Source organism: Callithrix jacchus, chromosome 8 (assembly GCF_049354715.1).
Source record: "Callithrix jacchus isolate 240 chromosome 8, calJac240_pri, whole genome shotgun sequence".
NCBI lineage: Eukaryota > Metazoa > Chordata > Mammalia > Primates > Cebidae > Callithrix > Callithrix jacchus.
Window position 1 is genome coordinate 107,495,347 of NC_133509.1, and position 12,647 is coordinate 107,507,993.

Consider the following 12,647-nt stretch of genomic DNA (forward strand, 5'->3'; position numbering starts at 1 on the left):
AAGGCCCAAGGTGAGATTCTGCCATGGGATGAAGGCATCACCACCTGCAGCTGAGAGAGACTGCGGAAGGCAGAGATTGACAGTGACCAGCTCAGCAATATTTACCATCAGGATGCTCAGAATTATCAGAGGGATTCACACCAGGACTAGGCTTAACATTGGATCATGGAGTCAGGTAGGAAAGCCAGGTTTTTGGAAGTGGGGTCGGGGGGTTGAATCAAGGCTAAAAATGAAGCAGGCAAGTATAAGAGAGGCTGGAGATGAGCTATGTCTGGAAGTTGACATTAAACCAAGTCCAGGCTGAGCAGGGGTGGAGGCCATAATAACCCAGTGGACCAGGAACCCAAGATGCAGTCAGGAGCTAGATGCAAAGACAAAGACCAAGAGACCCAACCATCATCTTCATTTCCAAGAAATTCGATATATGCTTCTGATTGGGATAAGGACCAATTTATCCATCCCAGAACACTAATGACTCCCAAATCTATACTTTCACTTCTCTTGAACTTTAGTCTCAACTCTCTGAAAGTCTCAGGAAGTTCCAACTTTTCTAAAGTTGAACTCACTATCTCTCTCCCATCTACTCCAAATTACCTCTTCTTTCCCTATTCCACAAATCAATGAATGACATCACCATCTACACTCTTCTCAAGCCAGGAGACTAAGACATTGCGGACATGAGTTTCCTATGAAGCAGACTCTGAGATGTATATGAACGTAAGGAGATGTATTAGAAAGAGCTCTTCAGATCCCACCTGTGGAAGGAAAGGGTAAAAAGCAGGTTGGAAAGAAGAGGAAGTTAAGCTGCAACACAGTCTCAACCAAGGCCTCAGCCAGCCCCTCTGGGAGCTCTGAAGCAGGGATGGCCCTACAAAGTTGTCTTCAGTTGGGTTGAGGGGTCTGGGCTGTAGCTTTTACACCCAAATGTTGACCAGTCATTGGATGTGAGCTGTCCAGGAAGGCAGTGTGACCTTGGACAAGATGGCTGTCTTCAGCCAAGGGCAATTCTCCCAGGAGCTGGAGGAATAAGTCCTTTAGTCTTGAAGAGTTCTGGTAGAACATCAAAGCCTCCGCTCAATTGTCCTTAACTTATTTTCCCTTTGTCTCATCTTCATTGTCCCATGAAGGATGAGCCTGAGGGGCCACCTTCTATATATTTCTCCTATCCATCCTGTTCTCTCCTTCCAATATTGCCATTGGTTCAGGTCTCAGAACTTCTCACCCAGACTGGGTCTTCAATCTGCTCTCTCTGGTCCTCTCTAGTCTGTATTCCATATAACTATCTGAACTACCTTTCGAAGACCCAATCTGAACATAGTACTCTGTTGAAAACTCTTCCTTGTCTGTCTTCAGAATAAAACCTGAATTCTCCTCTAGATAAAATCTGAATTTCAGATCACAGAATTGCAAGTCGTTCATGGCCTGGCCCCCACTGACTTCTCTGTCCTGACCTATCCTCATTCCTATCTCTGGACTCAGGCTTTTTGCACAGCTTAGTGTCCCCTGATTGCTATGGCTTGGATAGGGTCTGTTTGGCCTTACCAAGTCTCATGTTGAAACTGAAATTTGACCCCCAGTTTTGGTGGAGAGGCAGAGTGGGAGGTGTTTGGGTCGTAGGAGTGAAGCCCTCATCAATGGCTTGTTACCATTCCCACAGGATTGAGTGAGCTTTCATATTTAGTTCCTGAGAAAATTGGTTGCTGAAAAATGCCTGGCACCTCCCCCTCCCTCTCTTGCTTCCTTTTCTTCCCCTTCCACCATGAGTGGAGGCAGCCTCAAGTCCTTGTCAGAAGCAGATGCTGGTGTCACACTTCTTGTACAGCCCACAAAACCGTGGGCTAAATAAACCTCTTCTCTTTATAAATTACCCAGCCTCAGGTATTTCTTTACAGCAACACAAATGGACTGAGATACTGATGCTTTCAACAGAGGGCACTTTGGTCAGAAGGGCCTATTTAATCTCCACCCTCTCTGACCTTTCATGCAGAGCTTACTCTATCTTGAAACAATACACCCAACACAACCCATCCCTACTTCATCCCAAAACATCTCAGTCTCCAGCTATCTCATAATGGCCTGATGCCTTGTCTACCTTACCCACAAGACAGGAAGATTCTTGAGAACAGAGATGGTATCTTGTTCTTTTTAATATTCCCAAATACCATTTTGCAGTGCCCGGTGTAGAATAGCTGCTCAGTCAATATTTGATGACTCAATCAATTAGTCAACCAGTGAGAATAAGAGGCATTAGTCCTATTATCTGAATATTTAATACTAAAACAACATACTCTCACAAACTCATCTACTGAACAGGAATATAATCCCCACAAAGAATGGGCAGATTGAATCATCATACCAGGGCAACAGCCTTCAGAGAGTGTTAGGACGGTGTCCAGCCATAACAGCCTTTTGCCTCCGAGCATGGTTTTCACATAAGCTGAGGGTCAGCCATGTCTGCCTGTTTCTGGTAGCTGATGAGACACATCCATGAATGCCCATGATAGCTCATCTAACTCATGCCAAGCCCTTCTAGTGTGAGTCATGCCCGGACTTAGAGACTGAGAACTGGAAACCACATCCATTTCCAGCCCCCACATGACTTACTTTCCACCAAGCAGACATACCCATGAGAGAACTGGAAAACAGGACTGAGTAGTGTGAGATGGCAGCCATATATGGGGAGATCAGAACTGGTAACTGAGGAGTTTGGTTGTTGGGGGAAGCTGTGATGGTTCTAACCACTTCGTCCCTCATCTTAGAGACAGTGAAGTGGGTCCAGGCGGGCCCAGCAGTGAGTTTCTGCTCCAATAGTCATTGGGCATTTCTCCTGACCCATTTCCTGATGCAGGTAAAATCCACCCCATAACTTATAATAAACTCCTTTATCCTTAAACTAGCAAATAATTAATATGCCCACTTACAAGAAAGCCTGAAGCGTTTCCTTGGAAAGAGTCCAACCTCGAGGGTAAGAGTCAGATGCGATCAACTTAAGCCAGCAGTAAAGCCTCCATGATCTGCAGGAAAATTCTGCCCCTCAGACTCATCTCCCGGCCCAGCCCACGTGCGCCCTATTGAAGTCTCATTTGGGACAGGAGAACCATCAGTAAGGTAGAAAGAACTGTCTACTAATACTGTGTAAAACCTTGGGCACAACCAGCCCTGCTTGGCCACCCTGAGGCCCTGCTTGGCTACAGAAAGAGATGGAGTCTACTCTGCTTTGCTTCACAAATCCTGCAGCTTTGGCATCTCAAAAGCTTCCAACAACGGGAGACATCATCGGCCAGCAAGAGATGGCCGTGCTTGACCAGGTGTCTGGGAGGCTCCAGAACCTGGGGAACCTCTAGCTAGAGCAGGAAAAAAGGCAGCCCTGTTGGGGAACTAGGGTGCAACTCTCCTTGGGGATTCCCAGGAATATCTGGGCACAGAAACACATTAGGGTACAGATATAAGGTACTACCTAGGGACCCCTGTAATATTGGGATGAACTCTCATCTGTGAACCTCTGTGAGATAGCCCCTGGGAGTTCCCAGAAATACTTGGGAAGAGTTGTTTGCAAGCTCATCTATGGGACTCCTTGGGGATTATCATAAATATTGTAAAAGGGTCTTTCATTTGTGAGTATATCTGAGATGTGCCCTAGAGATTCCCAGAAAGACCTGGGAGGGACTGTTATTCCTGAGCTCATGAGAGACGCCTCTGAGGACTCCTACCTCCTCATGCAGGCACTTGTTGTGAGAGCATAGGCTTGAACTTTTGGGGGTCCTTTGCAGGAATTAGATGTTCGGCACGATCAATCTGAGGCAAACTCCAGTGAAATTTGAGGATTATAACTCCTGTGACCTTCTTTTACCCATGGGCCTGGGGCATTTCTATACTCGTTTTAATGACCGAGAACCTCACCCCTTCCCCCTTCTGAGTAATGAACATTATTTAGGGCTGGCAATTCTTTTGCTGTGGTTGCTATCGAAACTTGCTGGCCTGGAGCCATTTTGACCCTGTCTGGTGACCTCACATGTCATGTTATGCTCCATTAGGTAACAAAGTTACACTTGAACTCTCACAGGGCACGTTTCTGTTCTTTCTTTTGGGGCACCCCCTCTTTGTTGCCCCCTAGCTATTTACCAAAAAAAAATGGGAACTTCCACAAACTGGTTGGCCTGCGTGAAGAAAGGAGTGTGCACGGGAGATGGATGGTCGTGTGCAGGGGCCCTGGGTGTCCCAGGTATCCTGTCAAGCCAGCACCCCTTCTCTGTCGGCTGCCAGCACTCCCCACCTCTCTTCCAACACCAAACGCTTCTACCTGCTACAGCTCCTTCGCAGAGTTCGGAAGCATGCCTCAGAAATCCATTTGGGAACAAAAGACATGAATAAACCATTCACAGATGAGGAAAAATACATGACTGCTGAACACTTGGAAGGATGTCCAACTACACTAATAATTTAAGAAATACAGTTTAAAACTAACTGCCATTTCCACCCATTAAATCAGTATTTAAAATAAAATAAAATAAAAATATCCAGAGCTCACAGTTGGAGTGTAAAGTGAGGTTCTCACCTGCTGCTGGGGGCCCTTAAAATTGCTGCAAACTTCAGCTGAGCTCCATGGCTCATGCCTGTAATCCCAGCACTTTGAGAGGCCGAGGCAGGTTGATCACTGAAGCCCAGAAGTTCCACCCAGCCTGGGCAACAGCGCGAAACCCCATCTCTACAAAAAATAGAAAAATGAGCTGGGCATGGTGGCACATACCTGTAATCTCAGCTCCTCAGGAGGCTGAGGCACAAGAATCACTTGAACCCAGGAGGCAGAGGTTGCAGTGAGCTGAGATAGCACCACTGCACTCCAACCTGGGTGACAGAATGAGAACCTGTCTCAAAAGAAAAAAAAAATTGATGTACATTTTTGGGAAGCAATATGTCATTACACACACACACAAACACACACCTGTCAATATCAAAAGTGCTTGAAATGTTCTCCCCTTTGACCTTGTTCCTCTGCTTCTGAGAATCTATCCTAAGGAACAAACCCGATTTCTGTGAGAGGATATACATTATTACAGCAATCACAACAATGGAAACATTAATGTCTGAAAAAGAAAACTATTAAAATAAATAATGACACCATTATATACTATAAGACTAACAAACTTTAAAAATCACGTTTCCAAAGTCGCTACACAAAGAATTGCTTACCATGCAGTATTAAGTAGGGGGAACACAGGGTTCAAAAACACACAAAGGGACTATCTGACTAAAGACTCAACTCCAAAATATAAAACAATCTTACAACTAAACGAGAGGATAACCTAATTTAAAAGTAGCAAAAGATTTGAACAGACACTTCTCAAAAGAGGATATGCAAATGGCCAGTAAGCACATGAAAAGATGCTCAACATTAGTAGTCATCAGAGAAATGCAAATTAAACAAATGAGATCCCACTACACACCATTAGGATGTCTAAAATGAAACAGACCAACAATACCAAGCATTGCAAAGATGTGGAGCAACTAGAACGCTCATTCATTGCTGGTGGGAGTTTAAATAGTCCAATGACTTTGGAGAAAAGTTTAGTAAGTTCGCATAAACTGAAACTTCCTCTTACCACATAACCCAGCAATCCTATCCTAGATATTTAACCAAGAAATAAAAATATACATTCACAAAAATACTGGAATATGAATAGACATCAGTTTTATTCGTAATAGCCTCAAACTTGCAACAACCCAAATGTTCACCAACAGGTGAATGAATAAACAAATTGTGGCTCTTTTATATAATGGAATGTTACTCAGTAAAAACAGGAACAATGCAGCAACCTCGAAGAATCTCAAAAACATTACACTGAGAAAAAAAAGCCAGACATAAAGATGTACCCATTGTAAGTTTCCTTTCTATAAAATTCTGAACAAAAATAGTAGTTACCTGGGGCTAGGTGAGGAAGGGGATGCAACGGTCAAAATAACGGTAGAGTTGATAGAACAAGAGTAAAAAGATAAATGTTGTGTTCCTTGCAGCAAAAAGTAACCAATAAAGGAATTATAACTATTTGGGAGGTGGAGACAGAGGAGCCTATCATGAGGGCAGGAAGTCTAGTGGATAAAGTCTAACACTGGTAAGCAGGAAATGGTGGTAAACCCATGTCAGCTGGAGAAGTACAGGCAGACATAACCACCAACAAAAGACCAGAAGGGCTAGAAGCAGCTGTTTCTGAGGATCAGGACTGGGGAAGGGAGGGAGGAGGCAATAGGATTGCTTTTCATCCTAAGCCCTCTGTTATTTTTATTAACTATACCATTTTTATTAATGATGTGCACATATTATTTTACCAAACATTAAAAAATACACTTAAAACAACCGTGCATGGTGTATGGTTACCAGTACTGTAAAACATACATAAATAAATTCATACACAAAAAAACGGACTTGAAGGAAATGCAGTCATTGTCTGGGTGAAAGTTTTATGATGCTATTTTGTCCCTTCTTTATACTCATACTTTTTTCCCAAATTTCCTGCAATGGGCATGCATTGTTTTTATAAATGGGAAAAAAAACGTTATATAAAGAAGCAAAATGATGTTTAGAAACAAGTTTTAAATCATACTGGAAATGAAGGAAACACAATTGAATATAAAAGTAAATTCAATTATTTAAAATGGCATGCATGAAACTAGAGACATTTAAGAAAATATTAACAATAATTTTCTTGGTGGTGGAATTACAGCTGATTTTTTTCATCTTATCTTTCCTTTTTTATCCTGATTTTTCCCCCCATAATAACCATTATTAAACCAGGTTTGGCTGGAGAACTAAATTTGATCTCTCCATTGGCTTTCGACCAAAATAATAATGTAAGTCTCCGCATGGTGCCAGGCACCTAGAAAGCCCTCTGTGAACACTTGTGGCATTAAGGGAACTGAATGTAAATGAGGTTTTCTGGTGACTGCTTCTAATTGAGCCCGTTCAGCTTCACAGTCACTCAATCAGCATTTACTTAGTGCCTACTGTGTCCAGTGACCTACACAAGGACTGTGTGGGTGTTGGAAGCAGAGGACACAGGCAGACTCTGAGTTTGTTGTGTGGCAGACCAGTTCGCAGAAGAGAATAAACATCCACACATAAAAACAGATGGAAAACATGCCCAGAGACAACAAATGGATACATCTAGCCTGAAGGGTTGGGTATCCTGTCCCGGCCAGCCCCACCCTGGACATCCTTGGTGGAATTAAGATGGCAGCTCTTCTCTCTGCTCTCTTTTTTCCCATCTCCTCAATGCCCATTACCCCTTCTGCCACGCTAAAACCAACAGAGGCCCTGGAAAGTCAGTTCACCTCCTCTCCAGTCGTGGGAGGCGAGTCCTCCAAAATGTCCAAGACAAAGAAGAATAGCAACAAACACCTGGGATTCTTTACCATTTGACCACACTCAACTCCAGGAGAACTAGGCTTCATTAGTCATCCCATGGGAAACAAAGAAGCCAATAAAGAGAAAGGGAAAAAGCACCCTGAGATCTCTCTGAAAATGCTCTCCAAGTCTGAGAAATCACCAGCATCTTTTCTGGCCACAAGGGTTCGTCTCTTCGTCGTCATTGGACAATAGGCAGAGGGAGAAGTCACAAAATTTTCTGATGGTCCAGCCAAATTCACTGGTTCCCAAGAAATTCTCAACAAGAAATATATGGCATGAACATGGGGCACAGTATGGTGTTTCAAGCATTAGAACTTTTCATGGCTGTTCCTAACTCCACCTGCAATTGCATTAAGACCAAAGGAAGTATAACAAGATGTTCAACTGAAGGTTTGCCTGAGACACCATGATACGACAGGCATGACATTCCAGTGTGCCAGATGATGCATATTTTCAAGGAAAGAGCTAAAAGTTTATTAGAGAACTCAAGCTTCCCACCCATACCTACATTGAGGGTATAAAATGGCCTGGCTTTTCAAGATTAAGCGAGAAGGTTTGTGAAGAAAATGTATTTGGAAAAAAATTATTGATGTGCTGTGGGCCACACCCTTTCCAAGAGGGAGAGTGAGAGGTACCTGTCTCTCATCTCAAATGTGGTGAAAGGAGCTTCAGGGAGACCACTCGGAAAGCTTGGTACATGTCTGCTGCGATGAATGGAACAGTGGATGGCAAAGAGAGATGAGCTGCCTGGCTGCTCCCACTGTGGAAGAAAGGAGATGTTTCTGCAGCCTTAGGGCTGACCTACGTGCTCTCAGAATGTGGCTTGGCAGGGATACCCGATAGTGTCCCTTGGACCAGTTGTGAACCAATGGTACAAGGGAGAGCAGGTGTGGTCACAGTGGGCCCTGTTCAAAAGAGGCCACTTCGAGGGGTGAGCAATCCTCAGCAGAGAAAAGCTGACATGATTTCCAATTCCTCTGAGTTGTGGGCATGCTGAGGGGTGGCCATCCTGGACAAGGGACCTGCAGGAAAGGGTAGAATAAAGGAGTCCTAAACACCCACAATCACACCCAAGAAAGAGCATCAGTCACCCAGAGGCCATCCTTCCATGCTGCCAGTCAAGTAAGGCTTCAGATCTGTGTATCTTAGCTGAACATCAGATCTGAGTAGAACTATTCAGAAACTTTGACTCTAAGATTTAGACTCGTGTTTGCTAAACATACCTGATTATATGAGCTGAAAGAAATGCAGCTTTCCAGACGTTATTGCTAGAGACCCTGGATGTCTATGTTTTCGTATCCACTGTGTAACTCTCATGATCGGCTAGATCTAGAAAATGGGAATCCAATCTAGTGTTTCCCAAACATCTCCAGTGATTCTTTAAAAAAAAGAAAAAAAAATCTTGAGGCAGCCCACCTTTTCTGAGTTAGAATGTCCAGAAGAGGGGTTCAGGAAGCTGAACCACCCAGGTGATACAAGATGTTAAACCGAGTGGTCTCCCTGAAGCTCCTTTCACAAGATCTGAGACGAAGGACAGGTACCTCTCACTCTCCCTCTTGGAAAGGGTGAGGCCCACAGCACATCAATACTTTTTTCCAAATAAATTTTCAACAGCAAAGTGTAGTTCATGCGGTATACTCCCTCATCCTGTAAGAAGAAACTGAGGGTTCACCAGAGGGGAGAGGGGGTGATTTTCCTAAAGCCTCACAGTGGGTTGGTGGTGGGAGTGGGACCAGAACCCAGATCTCTTCACTCCCAAGACAGGCATTTCTATCTCCCTAGAAGCCCCAAAACATAGTGTGGGCTTATGAAACATCTTTTCATCTTCACAATAGGCAAGTCTTTTACCAGGTAAGTATTTTGACCTTACTTTACAGAGGAGTCCAAAGCAGGTAAAAGGGCTTCCAGGGTCCAACAACTCAAACATGGTGGAGCAAAGATTCAAAGCGGAGCCCTCCTGCCCCACTGCCACCTCCACCACAGGACCCCTCCCAGTTCCCAGCAGGCGGTCATAGAACTCGAACTCACCTGTGGGGAAGCTCATCTATTTCACTTTAGTTACAGACTGTAAAGGAAATAAAAAGCCTAGGTGGAAGTGTTCTCTCGGGCAAACTCCTGCACAAATCTTTAGCTAGCTGATTGCTTCCCCCAGCCTTCTAGAAAGATCTTAAGTTCTATTTATAGTTGATCCAGAGAACACCAATTCTCCCCTGCTTTGGGCTCCTGCACCCCTATGATTAGGCTATCACCACTCATACTCTGACTGTGGGCAGAGTAGGAATTTTAAAACTTTTTGCTGGTTACCCAAAAGCATTGGTAACATAGCGCCATCTTTCACTGGCTGTGCTAAGAGGAAACCACTTCCTCTCTCCTCAACTGCTTGCATACTTAAAAGTTAATTGCCAAACCTCAGTTGTGTTGAATTAATTGCCTTTTCAGCTGACCTCTCTTTGTCTCATTCATGGTGGGAACATGCAAATGTAACGAGTCATCCTGTGCAGAAAAAGCTCCCTTCTCAGGCGAGGGACGCCTTGCACTGTGAACACCACCACAGGGTGCCTCCTGAAGGCCACTCCCTTGGACTCAGACTCTGTCCACACATTTGCCTTTCCATCTGAAGCCCTAAATTCTTCTCATGTGTCCAGGCCCAGTCCTGTAGCCAGTGGTCATGCTTGAAAGTCATCCAGAAATAGTGCCCGAGTTGCCCTTAACAGCCATATTTTCATAGTCTCTGCTAAGCGTGGTGTCTTCCATAAATGATTCATGGGGGACTCTAAGTGCATTTTATTTGCTAATAACCATCTCTCTCTGCCAGTTCATTATAGATGAACTAAGATATGGAAGAGTGGAAAACCCTTATAAAAGATTACCCCCTGTGTGCCCAAAATGACCATCCTGACCTTAGCAGTATTAATCCCTGGCCCGATTCTGCTGAATGCGTCACACGCATCCTCAGGTCAGTGTATTTTTCTATCTATATTAAGCAACCTGTAGGTATGGTTTAATCATGAGCGGGAACCTGTGTATCCTGGAACTAAAAGGCAGGATGAATTGTCCAAAGATCATCTCATCCACACCCTGCATATCCAAAGGCACTGACTAAATCATTCCCAGCAAATTCCTGCAACCTCTTGGTTTAAAAAAAAAAAAAAAGTTTAGCCCCAGGAATACAATGTCAAACCTTTTTCTGTAATCTATGTTGGTGCTTAGCAGGTTTTATGAAGGTCCTCATGCTGTTGTGATGGATTTCCTCCTTTTTCTTGAGGGTGAACAGAGAACAGCCCACCAAGTGAATAAGGCTGATTTACCATCAGTAAATTATGAGATGGTGCCTGTGTTTACACTTCCACTCTCCACCAAGGATCTGTTTATTTAATTGATGGCCTCTGCCTTCTTTAAAGGTTACGCTGATATTTAGCATGATGTTGAGAGAGCCTGAGAAGTGATAAATTGTACCTGCATTTACCCTTTTCCACACCACCACCATCACGCGGTGGCAAACCCCTATGGCCTAGACTCCTCGCGTTCGCGATGCTTAAATCACTTACCTCCACAGAAAGCCCACTGGTGACCCCCCACTAATTGCCAAACTTAATGATCTCATCTTGATTCTGATAGGGCTTTGAGCTCTTTAAAACATTTATGTGAGGAGCACTTGAAGGAACACCAGGGTTGTACAGCCTAAGAAGACACTCGGGAAGGGAATACCAGTGTTCTGATTTGCTTAGAACGACGCCTGTAGTCATTGTTCTATCGCTGCTGTAACAAATGCTTAAAACAGCACAAACGTATTACCTTTCAGTTCTGAGACTCAGAGGTCCGAAAGTCCAGGTGTCGGGAGGGCTGCATTACTTTCGGGCTCTGGGGAAAATCCACTTTCTTGCCTTTTCCGTTCTCTAGAAGCTGCCCACGTTCCTTGCTTGTCGCTCCCTTGCGTCTCCGACGTCAGGTCTTTCTCAGTCGATACCAACTCTTCCTCCTCCTTCCACCGTTTAAGAACCCTTGTGATTATGTTGGCCCCACCTGCATCATCCAGGTTAACCTTCTTAGTGTAAGGTCAGCTGATTAGCAACCTTAGTTCCACCTGCACCTTTAATTTTCCCTCATCATCGAACAACGTGTTCTGAGGATTAGGACATGAACACTTTCAAGAGGCAATGACTACAGCCCCTAACTGGTAGAGGTAAGGCCGATAGACAGGAGTTACTGAAAGTCCAATTTCAGTCCAGCAAAAAAAGTTCAGGAAATGAAGAACTTGTTAACAGTCAGAGCTGCCCAGAGGAAGAATTGACTGCCTTTAAAGATACTAAATCCCTAATTCTTAGAGGGTTTCGAGCAGAGGTCAAAGAGCCACTTCATCATAACGAAGTGGTTACTGCATGCCAAACACTCTGTTAAGCACTCATTGTATCTTACATCTTCAGCTTCATGAGAGTCCTATTAAACAGAAATTTTTATTTTAGAGAAGATAAACGTGATGCTCAGAGAGACTCAGGTAAGATTCCCCACTCTGCCTCACATTCGCTGTATGACCATAGACAAGTTACTTAACCTCACCAATCCTCAGGTTCCTTTTCTGTAAAAAGGATAGAATAATGAAACCCATCTCAAGAGTTAGGGGCTGGGTGTTGGCTCACACCTATAATCGCAGCACTTGGGGAGGCTGAGGCAGGTGGATCACTGGAGGTCAGGAGTTTGAGACCACCATGGCCAACATAGCGAAACCCCATCTCTACTAAAAATACAAAATTAGCTGGATATGATGGCATGCACCTGTAATCCCAGGTATGCAGGAGGCTGAGGCAGGGGAATCGCTTGAACCCAGGAAGTGGAAGTTGCAGTGAGCCAAGATCATGCCACTGCATTCTAGCCTGAGTGACAGAGTGAGACTCCATCTCAAAAAAAAAAAAAGAGAGACAGTTGTGAGGATGAAATGTGATAATAATAGCATTGAATGCATTCGTTTAATTGAATATCGTATGAAACCTATTTAGCATGGTGTCTGGCTCATTGTAAAGGCTCAGTAGCTCTCACTGTAATTCAGCTTAGTGGGGTGTAAACACTGAAGGAGTTTACACCCAGCACCTGGAAGCACCAGGGCTGTGGGCCTCAGGCAGCCACGTTTCGGCTACGTGTCCCTGACCTCTCGGCCATGACTGAGTGATCCAGAGTGAATCTTTTCATTCAGGCTGAATTCATCGATGTTTTCTCCCAGTAATTTGGAATCAGGCTCCTGCCAGACTTT

The 12,647-nt window shown here is 44.2% G+C and overlaps 1 protein-coding gene across 6 annotated transcripts in view; it reads right to left on the bottom strand.

The window, feature by feature from the left end:
• Window positions 1-11,370, bottom strand: part of LOC144577438 (uncharacterized) — an 86,529-nt gene extending 75,159 nt beyond the window's left edge. For all 6 annotated transcript variants that reach the window (XR_013521357.1, XR_013521355.1, XR_013521356.1 and 3 more), the window contains exon 1: window positions 11,198-11,370. The gene's annotated coding sequence lies outside the window, so the exon portion shown is untranslated. The remainder of the gene's footprint in view (window positions 1-11,197) is intronic.
• Between the last annotated feature and the right edge of the window lie 1,277 nt (window positions 11,371-12,647).